This window comes from Saccopteryx bilineata, chromosome 1 (genome assembly GCF_036850765.1).
Source record: "Saccopteryx bilineata isolate mSacBil1 chromosome 1, mSacBil1_pri_phased_curated, whole genome shotgun sequence".
NCBI classification, from domain to species: Eukaryota; Metazoa; Chordata; class Mammalia; order Chiroptera; family Emballonuridae; genus Saccopteryx; species Saccopteryx bilineata.
The window spans coordinates 142,958,136-142,973,835 of NC_089490.1; the positions used below are offsets into that span (position 1 = coordinate 142,958,136).

The 15,700-nt window shown below is 42.1% G+C and overlaps 1 protein-coding gene across 2 annotated transcripts in view; it reads left to right on the top strand.

Moving 5' to 3' along the window:
* The window catches only part of AKAP8L (A-kinase anchoring protein 8 like), a 39,935-nt gene that overhangs the window by 22,547 nt on the left and 1,688 nt on the right, over positions 1 to 15,700 (top strand). The window lies entirely within an intron of this gene.

Below are 15,700 nucleotides of genomic sequence, written 5' to 3' on the forward strand. Positions count from 1 at the left end.
CAACGACCAAAACATAGGGGTCACCTAAAGCCATCGGAAATACATATTTTATAATAAGATGTATTGTATAATAAATATGTATTTTCCGATGGCTTTAGGCGACCCCTGTGTTTTGGTCGTTCGACCCCCACCGGGGTTGAGAACCACTGGACTAGAGACTCTGGACACCTGGTATGGGAGGGAGGTTGGGACCAATGATGGACTCCTACTTGAGAATGAAAAGAAGGGTGGGATATAAGAGCTATTGAAGGAAACAAACAGGATCAGCACAAGGGTCTGACCCAGATTTCTGGCTTGAGTACCGGTTGGACAGTGATGCTGCCACAATGTGGAGGACAATATATGGTATGGTACAGGTAAAGGAACAAGTTTGGCAAGAAATTGAACAAATTTTGTCTTAATTTTTTCAGTGGATCCTCAGTGCCTAGCACAGAAGCCAGTGTAGGTTAGAGTTTATAGTTTTTTGGTTGAATGGGTTACATGCCAGATTGGAGGAGGCTGTTATAGATTGGGTGGGGTTGGAGGGAGAGAGCTGAGAGGACCAGGCCTGATATAGAGAGAGGCTTGGCTGCCATCACCCTGGAGGAGGCGGAAGGGATTTATGAGCAGGTGGTAGCAGTCAAGGGAAGCGTAGGAAATAGCATTTATCTTTTTCTATGCGCATTAAGTTCATTTCTGGTCTTTCTCAGTGTAGTGATTGTCAATAGTGAGATGGAGTTAGGGGTCTGGGTTGGGTGGTTGAGATTCAGAATTGGTATTTCCAGTGAGAGTGGAAAGATAGGGAAAATGTCCATTAGCTTTGGCAACAGAGAAGCTGTAGGGATCCTCCAAGACCAGGTTTCTTGGGTTGGGAGCTAATAAGAGGTAGGAAGAGAACAGATTGCAGTGGATAGATAGACAGTGCATAGCATTAACTGTTGGAAAATCTAGATGAAATGAATGATAGCTAGCAAAATATAAACTCAAACTTGACCCTGAGAAGTTAAAAAGAAGAAGAAAGAAAGAAAAAGAAAAACAGCCATAACAACTAGGAACCATAAAAGGTTTGGGAGGGTGATGAAGGATACTTAACAGAAGTAATGGTTTATAGAGATAATTTGAATACAATTTAAATACTGTATATATTTAAAATTATGGGCCATAGAAATGAATGGAAAGCTTCTAGTTATTATTTTTGGTGACAAGTTTATTAAGACATAATTCATATACCATACAATTCACCCTTTTAAGTTATAAAATTTAAGAGTTTTTGTTTTTGTTTGTTTCAATTACTGTTGATATTCAATATTGTTTTGTATTACTTTCAGGTGAACATCATAGTGGTTAGACCATCATATACTTTATAAGGTGTCCCCCCCTATACCATCACCGACCTGGCACCATACATAGTTATTACAATATTATTGACTTTAATTCCCTGTGCTGTACTTTTACATGCCCGTGACTATTTTGTAACTTCCAGTTTGTACTTCTTAATCCCTTACAAGTCAGTAGTTTTTAACGTATTTTCAGTTCTGCAACCATCACCACAATCAGTCATAAAACTTTTTTATCACTTCATAAAGAGACCCAGACCATTTTTCATTACTCCTCCATCCCAAATGTTTCTACGCCTTAGGCAACCACTGATCTGATATCTGCCTCTATATACAGCAGGGGTCGGGAACCTTTTTCGCTGAGAGAGCCATGAACGCCACATATTTTAAAATGTAATTCCATGACAGCCATACAACGACCCGTGTACGGTAGGCATTATCCAATAAAAATTTGGTGTTGTCCCGGAGGACAGCTGTGATTGGCTCCAGCCACCCGCAACCGTAACATGAGCGGTAGGAAATGAATGGATTGTAATACATGAGAATGTTTTATATTTCTAACATTTTTTTTATTAAAGATTTGTCTGCGAGCCAGATGCGGCCATCAAGAGAGCCACATCTGGCTCACAAGCCATAGGTTCCCGACCCCTGATATACATTATTAGCTTATTTTGGACATTTTATATCATTGGAGTCACATTATTTGTGGTCCGTGATTTGCGGCTTCTCCTTAACATGTTTTCAATGTTCATCCACATTATAGCATGTATCTGAACTTCATTCCTTTGTATGGCCTAAAAATATTCTCTTGTGTGAATCATCAGTTTGGAGGTTGGGGTTGTTTCTACCTATTGACTATAACCAATATTGTTACTTTTTGTGCAAGTTTTTGTGTGGACTTATGTTTTTATTTCTCTGGGGTATATATCGAGGACTGGAGTGTCTGGGTCAAATAGTAACTCTTAACTTCTTGAGGTACTGCCAGACTGTTTTCCAAAGTGGGTGTACCGTTTTATATTCCAACCAGCAGTGTCTGAGGGTTCTGAGTTATCTACATCTCACCAACAGTTGACTTTTTTCTTCTTCTTTTATTTCCAAGTAAGAGGAGGGGATAGAGAGAGACAGACTCCCACATGCACCCTGATGGGGATCCACCCGGCAACTCCATCTGGGGCTGATGCTCTGCCCATCTGGGGCCATGCTCACAACCGAGCTATTTTGAGCACCTCAGGTAGAGGCTCTAAGAAGCCATCCTCACTCAGCACCTGGGTCCAGTGCCCTCTAACCAATCAAGTCATGATTATTGAAGGGGTTGTGGGGAGGGGTAGAGAAGCAAATAGTTGCTTTCGCCATTTGCTGTGACTGGGAATCAAATCAGGGACATCCACATGTCAGGCTGATGCTCTACCACTGAGCTAAACAGCCGGGGCCATTATCTGACTTTGAGTCTAGCCATGCTAGTGGGTATGGAGTGGTATCTATTACATTTTTTATTTGCATTTCTCTGATAACTAATAACATTGAGTATCTCTTCATAGGGTTTTTTTAGCCATTTGTTTATCTTCCTTGGAGTTGGAAATGTTTGTTCAGTTTCTATGTTCATTTTTTAATTGTCCTTTTGAGTTGAGTTTTTTAATGTCTGGATAGAATTCCTGTATCAGACATAGGATTTGCAAATATTATTTCCCATTCTGTAGGCTTTTTCTTCGCCTTCTTGATATGTTTGCAGCACAAAAGTTTAATTTTGATGAATTCCAATTTATGTTTTTATTTTGTTGCTTGTGCTTGGGATTTATCTAAGAATCCACTGCTGAATCCAAGATTATCACAGATTTACCCATTTCCTTAGACAAGTTTTACAGTTTTAACTCCTATAATTTGTACCTTTTACCCATTTGAGTTCACTTACATACATGGCTGAGGTAAGGGTCCAATTTCATTCTGTTCCAGGTGGAGATCAAGTTGTCCCAGCACCATTTGTTGAAGAAACTATTCTTCCCCCATTGTGCATGGTCACAGCACCCTTGTCTCAAAAGTCCTATAGCTACATGGGTTTATTTCTGAACTCTCAATTCTACTCTATTCAATACACGTATATCTGTCCTTATGCTGGTACCACATTGTAGCTTTGTAGTAAGATTTGGAATTGGGACGGGTGAATCCTCCAACTTTGTTCCCTTTTTCAAGATTGTTTTGACTTTTCCTGGATTTTCTTGATTTTTTGGCTGGTATTGTGATAAGATTGTGTTCAATTTCCAGATCAAGTTGGGGAGTAATGCCATCTCAGCAATATTGTCTTCCAATCCATATGTAAGAAATGTCTTTCTATGTATTTCAATTTTCTTTAATTTCTTTTAACAGGCCCTGGCCGGTTGGCTCAGCGGTAGAGCGTCGGCCTGGCGTGCGGGGGACCCGGGTTCGATTCCCGGCCAGGGCACATAGGAGAAGTGCCCATTTGCTTCTCCCCCCCCCCCCTCCTTCCTCTCTGTCTCTCTCTTCCCCTCCTGCAGCCAAGGCTCCATTGGAGCAAAGATGGCCCGGGCGCTGGGGATGGCTCCTTGGCCTCTGCCCCAGGCGCTAGAGTGGCTCTGGTCGCAGCAGAGCGACGCCCCGGAGGGGCAGAGCATCGCTCCCTGGTGGGCAGAGCATCGCCCCTGGTGGGCGTGCCAGGTGGATCCCGGTCGGGCGCATGCGGGAGTCAGTCTGTCTCTCCCCGTTTCCAGCTTCAGAAAAATACAAAAAAAAAAAAAAAATTTCTTTTAACAATATTCTGTAGTTTTTAGAGTATAAGTTTTGCACTTTTTTTGTTTTTAAATTTATTTTTAAGTATTTTATTCTTTTGATACTATTGTAAATGAAATTGTTTTTGTGTGTTTTTATTTTTATTTTTATTTTTGGAATTGTTTTTCTTTAATTCTATTTTCCAGTTTTTTGCATGTGTATAAAAATGCAATTGTTTTTTGTATATTTATTTTGTATTCTGTAACCTTACTGAATTTATCAATTCTAATAGTTTTTAAATGGATTCCTTAGGATTTTCTGTGTATAATATCAGTCATCTGCAAATAGAGATAGTTTAACTACTTTGTTTTTTATCTGGATGCCTTTTCTTTCTTTTTCTCACTGAATGGCCCTGGCCAGACCATCCAGCACAATGTTGATAAAGAGGCAAGAGTGAACATCTTTGTCTTGTTCCTGATCTTGGGAGTAAAGCTCCAGAGTTTCACCATTAAGTATGTTGTTAACTGTGGCTTTTTCATAGGTTCTTTTTTCTGGTTGATAAATTTCTTTCATTTCTATTTTGGTGAGTGTTTTTATCTGGGAAGAGTATTGGATTTTGCTAAATGTTTTTTATGCATCTTACTGAGGTGATCATGTAGTTTTGTTTTTTATTCTCCTGGTATAGTATACTACAGTTAATTGATCTGGGTAGTACCTTACCGGTAAACTATCCTGGCATAGCTGGGATAAATCCTGCTTATAGTATATAATTCTTTTTATATGTTGTTGGATTGGGTATTTTGAGAATTTTTGCATCTGTATTCATAAGAGATACTGGTCTGTGGATTTTGTTGATGTCTTTGATGTTAAGGTAATACTGACCTCAAAGAATGAGTTGAGTTTTCCCTCTTCTGTTTTTTAGAAGAGTTTGTGAAGAATTGGTATCAATTTTTAAAAAAAGAATTGATATTCTTTAAGAGTTTGGTTGAATTTCCCTGTGAAGCCATCTGGACCTGGGCTTGTCTTTGTGGGTAGTTTTTCTATTACTAATTCAGTTTCTTTACTTGTTATTGGTCTATTTAGATTTTCTATTTCTCTTTTCAGTTTTAATAATTTTTATTCTAGAAATGTGTCCAGATATTATCTAAGTTACCTAATTTATTAGTATATATTTGTTTATAGTATTCCTTTATTACCCATTTTATTTCTGTAAGGTCAGTAGTCTCATTCTTTCATATCTGAAAGATATGAAAGAGTTTACTTTTTTTCTAGGTTAGTCTGAAGAATGCATTGTTAATTTTGGCTTCATTGATTCCCCCCACCCCCTCATTTTTCTCTTCTTGACTTAATTTCCATTCTAATCTTTAATTCCATTCTTCTGCTTGCCCTTTAGGTTTAGTTTGCTATTCATTTTACTAGTTTCTTTTTCCTTTTTAAATTATTTTTTATTACTTTTTTATTTTCTTTTTTAAAGAAAGAAAATCATTTATATGTCATTTCACTTAGTTGTGCTTTCATTGGTTGCTTCCCAGATGTTCCCTGTCTGGGGATCGAACTCGCAATGTTGGTCTTTTGGGACAACACTCTAAGTGACTGAGCTAAATGGCCAGGGCCTCATTTTACCAGTTCTTTCGTTTTAAATATTTTATTTATTGATTTTAGGAGATTTATTGATTTTAGAGAGAGGAGAGAGAGAGAGAGAAAGAAAGGCAAAGAGGGGAGGAGTGGGAAGCATCAACAAATAGTTGCTTCTTATTATGTGCCTTGACGGGGCAAACCCAGGTTTTTGAACCAGTGACCTCAGCATTCCAGGTTGATGCTCCATCCACTGTGCCATCACAGGTCAGGCTTACCAGTTCCTTAAGGTTGAAAGGTACGTATTTTCTCTCTCTCTCTTTTTTTTTTTTTTTTTTTTGAGAGGCAGACAGAAAGGAAGAGAGATAAGAAACTTCAACTCGCCCTGGCCGGTTGGCTCAGTGGTAGAGCGTCGGCCTGGTGTGCGGAAGTCCCGGGTTCGATTCCTGGCCAGGGCACACAGGAGAGGCGCCCATCTGCTTCTCCACCCCTCCCCCTCTCCTTCCTCTCTGTCTGTCTCTTCCCCTCCCGCAGCAAGGCTCCATTGAAGCAAAGATGGCCTGGGCGCTGGGGATGGCTCCTTGGCCTCTGCCCCAGGCGCTAGAGTGGTTCTGGTCGCGACAGTGCGACGCCCCGGAGGGGCAGAGCATCACCCCCTGGTGGGCAGAGCGTCGCCCCCTGGTAGGCGTGCCGGGTGGATCCCAGTCGGGCGCACGCGGGAGTCTGTCTGTCTCTTCCCGTTTCCAGCTTCAGAAAAATACAAAAAAAAAAAAGAAAGAAAGAAACTTCAACTCGTAGTTGCAGCACTTTAGTTGTTCATTGATTGTTTTTTCATATGTACTGTGACCAGAGGCTCCAGTGGAACCAGTGACCCCTGGCTCAACCCAGCGCACCCGCACTCAAGCTGGTGAGCTCACCTTCAAGCTGGCAACCTCAGGGTTTCGAGCCTGGGTCCTCAGCCTTCCAGGCAACGCTCTATACATTGCACCATGTCCTGATCAGGTGGAAGTTAAATATTTTCTGAGTACTGCTTTCACTGCATCTCATACTTTTTGATATGTCATGTCTTCATTTTCATTCATCTCAAGTTATATTTTGTTTCAAGTTATTTTTAAATTTCCCTCTGATTTCTTTTTAGGACCATTGGTTATTTAAGAGTGTGTCATTTCATTTCCACATATTTGTGAATTTCCCAAATTCACAAATGATTTCTAATTTTATTCAGTGTGGTCAGAAAACATGTATTGTGTTATTTCAGTCTTTTTAAATGTACTGAGGCTTGTTTTGTGGCCTAGCATATGTCTATCCTTGAGAATGTTTCTTGTGCACTGAGAAAAAGTATATATCTGCTGTTCTTGGGTGGAGTGTTCTGTAGATAATTGTTAGCCTTTTAGCTTTTATAATGTTGTTCAAGCCTTCCGTTTCCTTGTTGATCTTCTACCAAGTTCTATACATTAATGAAACTAGGATGTTGAAATCTCTATTATTATTAAATTTGTTTCTTCATATCTGTCAATTTTTATTTTATATATTTTGGTAGTCTGTTAGGTGGATCTATAATTATTTTATCTTTCTGCTGCATTGACCCTGTTATCACCATAAAATGTCCCTTTCAGCATTAGTAACTTTAAAAAAAAAATTTTATTGATTGATTTTTAGAGAGAGGAGAGAGAAGGTAAGAGAAAGGGGTGTGGGAGGAGTGGGAAGCACCAACTAGTAATAGCTTCTTGAAGGTGCCTTGACCAGGCAAGCCCAGGGTTTTGTACCGACAACCTCAGTGTTTGAGGTCAATGCTCTATCTACTGCACCACCAAAGGTCAGGAAGTAACTTTTTTTTTATAAAATTAAAAACAGTTACTGATTGATTGATTTTAGCAATAGAAGAAGGGGAAGAGAGAGACAGGAAGGAGCATTGATTTGTTCCTATATGTGCCCTGAGTGGGGATTGAACTGGCAATGTCTGTGCTTCAGAACGAAGCTCTAACCAACTGAACCATCTGGCCAGGGCTTTTTTTTTTTTTTTTTTTTTAAGAACACCACCAGTCAGGTGTCTCCTTGCCCATTGCATTTACCTTTGTTTTTGTTTTTGTTTTTGTTTTTGTTTTTGTTTTTTTTTTTTTGTTTTTTTTTTTCTTTTTTCTGAAGCTAGAAACAGGGAGAGACAGTCAGACAGACTCCCGCATGCGCCCGACCGGGATCCACCCGGCACGGGGCGACGCTCTGCCCACCAGGGGGCGATGCTCTGCCCATCCTGGGCGTCGCCATGTTGCGACCAGAGCCACTCTAGCGCCTGAGGTAGAGGCCACAGAGCCATCCCCAGCGCCCGGGCCATCTTTGCTCCAATGGAGCCTTGGCTGAGGGAGGGGAAGAGAGAGACAGAGAGGAAAGCGCGGCGGAGGGGTGGAGAAGCAAATGGGCGCTTCTCCTGTGTGCCCTGGCCGGGAATCGAACCCGGGTCCTCCGCACGCTAGGCCGACGCTCTACCGCTGAGCCAACCGGCCAGGGCCTGTTTTTGTTTTTTAAGTGAGAGGAAGGGAGATAGCGAGATAGACTCCCAAATGTACCCCTACTGGGATCCACCAGCTGGTGTTTGCTATCCTCAGTGTCTGAGGCCTACCCTCAACCAACTGAGCTGTCCTCAGTGCCCAGGGCTCACACTTGAACCACTCGAGCTATTGACTGCAAGAGGGGAAGAAGAAAGAAGGGGTAGAGGAATGGAAGGAAGAAAAGCACATGGTTGCTTTCATGTGTGCCCTGACTGGGAATCAAGCCTGGGATGTCCCTACCCTGGGCTGACACTTTATCCACTGACCCAACCAACCAGGGCCCAGGGCTTAATTTTTATTTTTTTGAGAGACACAGAGGAAAGGAGAGAGAGGGAAGTGGGAAAGGAAGCATTTGTTGTTCCTCTCAGTCTTGCATTCTTGGTTGCTTCCTGTGTGTGCCTGAGGGACAAGTGATTGAACCTGCAACCTTGTTTCAGGACGATGCTCTTAACTGACTGAACTAACTGGCCAGGGTCTATATTACATTTCTGTATATTATTGGCCAAAAAGTATAATTTTATATATAAATATGTATGTGTGTGTTTATACTTTTATGCAGTTTTTAAATCAGTTGAGAAGACAAATAAGAATTTATAGCTTGGCTTGTGGTGTAGTGGATAAAGGATCGACCTGGAACGCTGAGGTTGCCAGTTTGAAACCCTGGGCTTGCCGGTCAAGGTGCACATGGGAGTGATGCTTCCTGCTCCTCCCCTTTCTCTCTTTCTCTCTCTCTCTCCTCTCTGTCTAAAAATGAATAAATAAAATGTAAAAAAAAAAAACCATTTCTTAAACAAAAATATGCATTTATAATGTCTTTTATAATTACATGATTAGCTTTATTGTTCTTTCATGTGAATTCACTTACTCTCTGGGATCACTTGCTTTCAGCTTGTATGGTCTGCTAGCAGTTTGGGGGTTTGTTTGTTTTTTGACAGAGAGAGTCAAAGAGAGGGACAGACAGACAGGAAGGGTGAGAGACTAGAAACATCAATTCTTTGTTGCGGCTCCTTAGTTGTCCATTGATTGATTTCTCATATGTGCCTTGACCAGGGGGCTACAGCAGACCGAGTGACCCCTTGCTCGAGCTAGAGACTTTGGGCTCAAGCTGGTGAACATTGTTCAAACCAGATGAGCCTGTGCTCAAGCTGGTGACCTCAAGGTCTTGAACCTGGGTCCTCCACATCCCAGTCCGACACTGTATCCACTGCGCCACCGCCTGGTCAGGCTGCTAGCAGTTCTTTATTGCAGAATGTTTTTACTTTGCCTTTTTTTTTTTTTTTTTTTTTACAAAAATTTTTTTATTGATTTTAGAGAGAGGGAGACAGGAACATTAATCTGTTAGTACATGTGCCCTGACCAGGCATCAAACCTGCAACCTTTGCCCTTCGGGATGATGCTCTAACCAACCAAGCTATCCAGGACGGAATAAAACCAAACTTGATTTTCCTGAGTTGAGGCAGTTATGCAGCATGGGAACACATGTCTTTGCTCCACATGAATTGTTCACGTCATCTCGGTATCCTGGGTGTTAGTCATCTCCCATCTAGTACTACAGCATCACTGCTACTGAAATTCAAGTCTCTTCATTACAGAGCATCTGTTAGAGTAACAGTACTGTCCTGTGTGTGTTCACTTCACCCAATGTCAGATGAACACATTGGGAAAGACGAGGAACTGACTTGGATAACATCACTTACAAAAAGTGAGAATAACTTTTTTTTTAATTTAGTGAGAAGGAGGGAAGGCAGGGGCAGACTCCTGCCTGTGCCCCAACTGGGATCCACCCAGCAAGCCCACGAGGGGGCAATGCTCTACCCATCTGCGGCCTTGTTCCATTGCAGCAGAAGCCATTTTTTAGTGCCTGAGGCAGAGGCCTTAGAGCCATCCTCAGTGCCCAGGGAAAACTCGCTCTAATTGAGCAGTGGCTGTAGGGAGAGGAGAGAGAGAGAGAGAGAAGTGAGAGGGGGAGGGGTGGAAAAGCAAATGGGCGCTTCTCCTGTGTGCCCTGACTGGGAATCAAACATGGGACATCCATATACCTGGATGACATTCTACTTCTGAGCCAGCTGGCCAGAGCCAAACTTAACCTTAGTTTTTGAAAGATATCTTGGCTGGGCATAGGATTATTAGTTGACATTTTTTTCTAGAGCATTTTAAGTATATTATCCCCTTGCCTTCTGGCCTGTTTTAATTACTTAAAAAAGAAATGATTGCCTGAAGAGGCAGTGGCGCAGTGGATGGAGCATCGGATTGGGATACAGAGGACCCAGTTTCGAAACCCCAAGGTCACTGGCTTGAGTGTGGGCTCATCCGGCTTGAGCGTGGGCTCACCAGCTTGAGCATGGGGTCGCTGGTTTGAGCATGGGATCGTAGATAATGACTCCATGGTTGCTGGCTTGAAGCCGAAAGTTGCTGGCTTGAAGCCGAAGGTTGCTGACTTGAGCCCAAGTTGCTGGCTTGAGCAAGGGGTTACTTGCTCTACTATAGCCCACTGGTCAAGGCACATATGAGAAGGCAATCAATGAACAACTAAGGTGCCACAATGAAGAATTGATGCTTTTCATCTCTCTCCTTCCTGGCTGTCTGCCCCTATCTGTTGTCCCTCTTTCTGACTGCCAAAAAAAAGGAAAAAGAAATGGTTGCAGCATTTTTTAAAATTACCATCATTGAGCCTGACCAGCCTGATAAAGCATTGGACTGGGATGTGGAGGGCCCAGGTTCGAGACCCTGAGGTCACCAGCTTGAGCCCAAGGTCACTGGCTCAAGCAAGGGTTCATTCGATCTGCTGTAGCCACACACCCCACCCCACCCCCACCCCCGGTCAAGGCACATATGAGAAATCAATCAATGAATGACTAAGGAGCTCCAACGAAGAATTGATGTTTCTCATCTCTCTCCCTTCCTGTCTGTCCCTATCTATTCCTCTCTCTGACTCTCTCTGTCTCTGCCACAATAAATAAATAAATTTACTACCACTGATTTTTAAAGAAGAGAGGAAGGAAGAGAAACATCAATTTGTTGTTTGTTATGCTTTCATTGGTTGATTTCCTGTGTCTGCCTTGACTTGAAATTGAACCTCTACCTCTGGCATATCAAGATGGCACTCTAACCAGCTGAGCTAACTTGTCAGGATTCTGGCCACTGCCAGGATATCTGATAAGTCAGCTTTTAACCTTATTGGGTTTCCTTTTTAAAAAGTGATTATTCTGGCCTGACCTGTGGTGGCGCAGTGGATAAAGCGTCGACCTGGAACGCTGAGGTTGCCAATTCAAAACCCTGGGCTTACCCAGTCAAGGCACATATGGGAGTTGATGCTTCCTGCTTCTCCCCCCCCCCCCCCCCCGTCTCTATTCTCTAAAATGAATAAATAAATAAATTTTAAAAAGTGATTATTCTGGCCTGGCTAGGCAGTGAGTGGTACAGTGGATGGAATGTTGACCTAGGATGTTTGGGGCCCAGGTTCAAGGTCCTGAGATCATCAGCTTGAGTGCGGAGTTGCTGGCTTGAGCGTCGGATCATGGATTTGACCTGATGGTCACTGGTTTGAGGCCTAGGGTCGCTGGCTTGAGTGAGGTGTCACTGGCTCAGCTGGAGCTCCCTCAGGGGACATGGGAGAGGGCAGTCAATGAACCTCTTAAGTATCACAATGAGGAGTTGATGCTTCTCACCTCCCCCCCCCCCACATTCCGTCTTAGCTTTAAAAAAAAAAGCCTGACCAGGTGGTGGCGCAGTAGATAGAGCGTCAGACTGGAATGCAAGGAGCCAGGTGTGAAACCCTGAGGTCACTGGCTTGAGTGCAGGCTCACCAGCTTGAGCCCAAGGTTGCTGGCTTGAGCAAAAGATCACTCACTCTGTTATAGCTCCCCCAAGGTACATATGAAAAAGCAATCAATAAACAACTAAGGTGCTGCAACGAAGAATTGATGCTTCTCATCTCGCTCCCTTCCTGTCTGTCCCCATCTGTCCCTCTCTCTGTCCCAAAAATAATAATAAATAAAAATGATGATTCTACCCTGGCCAGATAGCTCAGTTGGTTAGCACTGTCCCAAAATGCAGAGGTTGCCAGTTCCATCCTTGGTCAGGGCACATACAGAAAAAATCAATGTTCCCGTCTCTCTCTGGCTCTCCATTTCTCCCCCTGAAATATTTAAAAAATGATGATTCCTTTTTTTCTTGCTGCTTTCAAGATTTTACCCATATCTTTGGCTTTCAGCATTTTTATTATAATGTGTCTTTGTGGATCTCTTTGTGTTTATCTATTTGGTGTTTTGTTGAGCTGCTTTGATGTGTAGATTAAAGATATTCATCAGATTTCTGAAGTTTTTCGCCATTATATTTCCAGATAATTTGTCTGCTTTCTTGTTTCAGACTGACTATTCATTTTGCTTAATTTTTTCTCTTTTTCAGTGTGTGATCTCTACCTACAAATTTGTTAATCCTGCCAGTTCAAATCTGTTGAGCTTCTGTAGGGAAATTTTCATTTCTATTGTTTTTCAGCTCCAAGATGTGTATTCATTTTTTTTTATATATCTTTTTTATCATCTATTTGGTGAGACTGTCGTCATGCCTTTTCATTCTCCCCCACAACAACTCCCAAGTCTTATTATTGTTTGCTGGTTTGTTAGTTAACTAGTTAAATTATTTTAGTCACGTCTCTTTCATTCCCACAGTATGAAGCCTCTGATAATTGTGCCTTGTAGGAGGAAACTATAGGCAAGTGCACAACCACCCTGGGATAACTGGTTTTGACAGGGCTCTCTTTGACTGTTTCTTTCCCAGACTACATTTAGCTGTTAAACTCCAAACTGTTGGCTGATTTCTCTATTTTCAACAATACCTTGAGTCATTAAATTGCTCTGCAATCTGATCTAATTAAATTTGGGAAGGGAGTTTCTTAGCTTTCTGTTTTACAGGTAACCCAGCCAATCAGTTTCATTTACATTGCTATCAAATCTACCTGTCTCCTTTTAATTGCTTTTTCTACCCACTTCACTGTTTTGAGAGAGTTCTTAGTCTTAAACTTCCCCACACTCCTGCAAATGAAGTTAAGTTCTTTTGGGAAGAGATTTAAGACCTCATTGTTTTAAGGCCTTTCTCCCTGGGAAAAATCTTTTGAGTCTAGGCTCTGGAGCAGGGTTTGAGGACAATGAATTACTTCTCTTTTAAGCCAGTGGTCCCCAACCTTTTTTGGGGCATGGACCAGTTTAATCTCAGAAAATATTTTCACGGACCAGCCTTTAGGGTGGGACAGATAAATGTATCACGTGACCGAGACAAGCGTCAAGAGTGAGTCTTAGACGGATGTAACAGAGGGAATCTGGTCATTTTTTTAAAATAAAACATTTAAGTTCAGACTTAAATATAAATAAAACGGAAATGTAAGTTATTTATTCTTTCTCTGCTGACGGGTACCAAATGGCCTATGGACCGGTACTGGTTTGCGGCCCCGGGGTTGGGGACCACTGCTTTAAGCGACTTTGCTGCTTTAGAAGAGATGGGTGGGGAAACAGCTGTAGCCTCTGGTCTTAGTTTAATTTGCCTTTCTTGGCATGGGAGCTCTGCTTTATGAACAAAACCATTATTTTCAGCATGCCATGCCCAACCCCAGTTGAGCTTTTATTACATAGGAACTGGATAAAAGAAGGGAACCCCTCCACTTCTCTGCTGAACTTGACCAGAACAACTTAGCCTCAGAAGCAGGTAGCTAGATTTTGATATCCTATCCCTCTTGGTAAGGTAAAGCCCTTAACTGTGATGAACTGGGTAGAGAGAAGAGGACTGTGTTCTTGATGGTACTGTCTATCTATAGTGGAGTTTCCATCACGCTGAGCTACAAAGCAGGAAAGCTACAGGTTATGTTTTAACACTGGTAACTCACACTCTTCTGAGTTTTATGAGCTTCGCATCAGTAAATGTTTCTTCATTTGCTTTATGTCCTTGGGAACATTCCCAGAGACTTGAAATATAATCAGTTGTTTGTTTTAAGTAGTTTTCATTAGTTTCACTAGGGAGCAGGTCTGCAGAACTTCTCAGACTGCTATGCTGGAAGTCTATCCTAAAATTCAGGTTTAGGAAGCTTTTTTAACCTTAATTCCAAAAATTTGGTAAAGGTAATACCAACATGATACTGTAAATTAGTTTATTATTAAAGAATAGAAGCATTAAATAAAACAGTAATTATCAATCTAGTAATGTTTCAAATGTGTGATACACTGTACGTTTGTTTTTGGAATACAAGGATGGTTCAATAAAATATAAGCAACATTATAAAATGCTGGAAATGGAAGCTTTTAATATGCAAAGAAATGAGTATACTCATAAAAGGTGATTGATTCCAGCAAAATGTTCTTAATTCATTGAATTTGGTAACCAAGGTGGGATTCAAGATAACATACAAAAAGTAGTTTTTTTGCACTCTTTATTATTTTTTTATTTTTTTTAAATTTTTTTAAACCTCTGCAACATTTTTTTTTAATGTTTTTACTTATTCATTTTTAGAGAGGAGAAAGAGAGGGCGAGAGACAGAGAGAGAGAGGAGAGAGAGAGAGAGAGAGAGAGAGAGAGAGAGAGAGAAAGGGGGAGGAGCAGGAAGCATCAACTCCCATAAGTGCCTTGACCAGGCAAGCCCAGGGTTTCGAACCGGCAACCTCAGCATTTCCAGGTCGACGCTTTATCCACTGCGCCACCACAGGTCAGGCCTATTTTCTTATTTTTTATTTTATTGGTTGATTTTTGAGAGGAAAGGAGGAGGGAGAAACATCGATTTGTTGTTTCGCTGTATTATATATATACATTCATTGGTTGATTCTTGTATGTGCCCAGTCTAGGGGCTGAATCCAAATCTCACCACACTGGCATATGGAGACCATGTTCTATCCAACTGAGCTGCCCTGCCAAGGCAAGATCTAGCCCTGTTTTAAGGACTCCATGGTGTTCTTTTCTTTTTTTTTTTTTTTAATAATTTTATTTTTTTAATGGGGCGACATCAATAAATCAGGATACATATATTCAAAGATAACATGTCGGCCCTGGCCGGTTGGCTCAGTGGTAGAGCGTCGGCCTGCGTGAAGTCCCGGGTTCGATTCCCAGCCAGGGCACACAGGAGAAGCGCCCATCTGCTTCTCCACCCCTCCTCCTCTCCTTCCTCTCTGTCTCTCTCTTCCCCTCCCACAGCCGAGGCTCCATTGGAGCAAAGATGGCCGGGGCGCTGGGGATGGCTCCTCCACCTCTGCCCCAGGTGCTAGAGTGGCTCTGGTCGCAACAGAGCGACGCCCCAGAGGGGCAGAGCATCGCCCCCTGGTGGGCGTGCAGGGTGGATCCTGGTTGGGGCGCATGCGGGAGTCTGTCTGTCTCTCCCCGTTTCCAGCTTCAGAAAAAATACAAAAAAAAAAAAAAACATGTCCAGGTTATCTTGTTGTTCAATTATGTTACATACCCATCACCCAAAGTCAGATTGTCCTCTGTCACCTTCTATCTAGTTTTCTTTGTGCCCCTCCCTCTCCCCCTCTCCCCCCTCCCCCCCCAACCACCACACTCTTATCA